Here is a 2754-nt window from a genome sequence, read left to right as displayed (position 1 = left end):
ACTGATACTGAGTCAGGTCGGGTCGGGTTTACTGCGACCCAAAACCCGACCCGACAGAAATCGGGTCTCACTGTCTGAAAACCGACCCGACCCGAAAAATCGGGTCGATAATTGGGTCGGTTTTCCGGGTCTCGGGTCGGGTCCCGGTTTGCTTCTTTTTTTTTTTTTTTTTTTTTTTTTTTTTTTTTACTCCGTGTTCTGTTCATCATTTTGCTTCATGGTTTTTGGCTTTGTGTGCTAAATTACAAAAAACATTGCCAAATATGGTAGTGACATAGAAAAGAACTTGACTCCATTACTAGAAACTCTATGTAATGAATTGTTTTGAGGAATAGGAGTTTGAGTTCAATTGGATTAAGTTCTTTAATATTTTCCAACCTTTTCGCCGAGTATGAATGAGTGAATGTTTCCCAATTATCAGATTAGTTACACTCATTGTGCCTTAGAAGCCACGTAGAAAACAAGTAGTTTTTGGAGCCTTCTAAAGCTCTACCATTTTCATCCTAGTGATAACTGGGGGAATAACATGAAAGTGAAGTGGCTGGAGTCTTTCTAATAGCAAAAGAAGACCCCTATAGATCAGTACATCACGCCACTTGGGCTAAAGTTTTTTCTTTCCCAATAAGCATTGAAAAACTCTATGTACAACTAAAGTAATTACAAAAGAGCTCCCATTTCCAAACTCCAAGTGAAAGTTGCTCCAATATTTTCCACCTACAGCACCAAGGGGGAAAAATCAATAATAAACAAGTCATTTAATAGAAGTCAAATTTAATAGAAGAAATTACATTTCTGACTTTTTTTTAGATGACTAATTTTTACAAAGCTTCAGGGATGAGAGCTTTAAGTTCCAATATTACGATCCTTTTGCTTTAGATTTAACTAAATGACTATTCAAAATTACGATCAATTGTCATGCAACTATGAATAATAAGATTATCTTATCAATGCTAAAAATCTAATTTGACCATTCCTCATATAACGCAATGATCCTACATTACCATCAAAATATAGACAACACAAAAGAATAAATTAATATAACTGCCACTTACAACTAAAAATGCTAGAACCCTGCACCAAACTAAAACTGTATAGATCCTTTTGCTCTTCAAAATAAACGGATGGAAAGTCCACTGCAACAGAACATTCACATTATTAGGATTTCTTTTTTTTTTGGAAAACTTAATAAAAGTGATCCTGCACAATTGAAACCGAAAGGGAAATAAACCTTAGTGAAAGAAGATATGGCATACTATATCTTTATCATTCAACATTCTATATCTTTATCAAATGAATATGAACTTTCATATTGAGCAAAAGGACAAACCAACCCCATGTTCATTCTTTGTACAGGAAGAGGTAACTAAAGTAAATGATTAGGAAATCAGGCCAATTTACAAAAACAAATATAAAATACATTCAGGATTTTCAAGACTAAGCACACAAGTAATCACTACAATTGCTTTCCTTCCCCCAAACTTTCTCTAGAAAAGGAAAAACAGAATGCCAACACCAAACCACAAATACAATATTCAAGTTTTCACCATATTCCAGTTTCTGCTATAAAAAGCAGGGTGATTTCCACAAAGCCATCAATCACAATCTAATCTCAAATCCTCTTAACTTTCAGTCTGATATCAAATCAAAGCAACAATTTTAAAATAACAAAATTTTAAGTTTCAAACACAATCAATCCAAAACCCAGCTAAAATGACACAAAAATCTCAATAACTAAAATCCCAGATCACAATAAAAAGTAAAACCAGTACCCATCAAGATTAAACCAAAATTTAGAGTTGGGTTTTAAATATTTCTCGAAACCCACCTCAAATTATGCAACAAAGTCGGTGACTAACATTTCCAAATAGAAAGTGACAATGTTCTATTCCCAAAATAGTAAAAATAAAGACAGTCCAAACCATTTAAAAAAAACACAAAATGAAAGCACATCAAGTTTAATCCAAACCTATTTTAACAACCTCGTATGCTAAAATCATAAATAAATAAGAAAATGGAGCAAAACCCATATCATAACAATACCTTGGCAACTTTGATTTCAACCTCAAGCTCGTGAAAGCGGTTGTTTAATCTTCCAAACTTGTTAATGTTCTGCTGGTCCTCCCAAGTCACCTCTGTCTCAGATCCTCCACCCTTTGTAAATCAACAATTTTAAATCAAATTCAGACCCACAGGGGCCACAGCACAACACAACAAACACGATAAAATGGATAGAATATATGAAGAAAAAAAAATGAGTGAAGAGAGAGTAAACCCAGAAAGCAAATAAAAAAAACAAAATTTTGAAACTTGAAGGCTTTAGCCACAAAGCCACAAACTTGAAGACTTACACAGAGAACAGAGGCGGAAAGCTGAGGGAGGCGGAGAGAGAACTAGGACAGAGTAGGGTTTTTTTCCAAAAAAAACAATCGGGTTGAAGTAGTGTATTTAAATGACCCAATGCGGACCCGATACCGACCCGAACCCGAAATTAACCCAAAATTTTGACCCGAAACCCGACCCGAATATTCTCAGACCCGCCAAAACCTGTTGGGCCGGGTCGGGTGGGCTGGGTCCGTACTCAGTCCTACTCCCCTTTACTCTCCTCCTTCTCTAAACTTCCAAACAAGCCATAAGACCATGGAATTAATTTCCCCAAACCACAAACCAGAAAACTGTATTGATTATATAACTACAAGAGTTTTTTAATTGTAGAAGAGGTGGGCACAGCAGACAGAGTTTTTGTTGTTCAGTTTG

General features: G+C 35.5%; 1 long non-coding RNA gene across 1 annotated transcript; it reads right to left on the bottom strand.

Moving 5' to 3' along the window:
* Positions 1–454: 454 nt before the first annotated feature.
* Positions 455–2441, bottom strand: LOC136069381 (uncharacterized). The gene is made up of 4 exons (XR_010630623.1): positions 2349–2441; positions 2041–2151; positions 1053–1133; positions 455–714 (listed from the first exon to the last, which is right to left on the bottom strand). It is a non-coding gene; the product is annotated as an uncharacterized LOC136069381 (long non-coding RNA).
* Between the last annotated feature and the right edge of the window lie 313 nt (positions 2442–2754).

The sequence above is a fragment of the Quercus suber genome, unplaced genomic scaffold, assembly GCF_002906115.3.
Source record: "Quercus suber isolate HL8 unplaced genomic scaffold, Cork oak 2.0 scaffold_165, whole genome shotgun sequence".
NCBI classification, from domain to species: Eukaryota; Viridiplantae; Streptophyta; class Magnoliopsida; order Fagales; family Fagaceae; genus Quercus; species Quercus suber.
The sequence above is the reverse complement of the archived record's forward strand: the minus strand, read 5'-3'. Positions and strand labels throughout refer to the sequence as shown.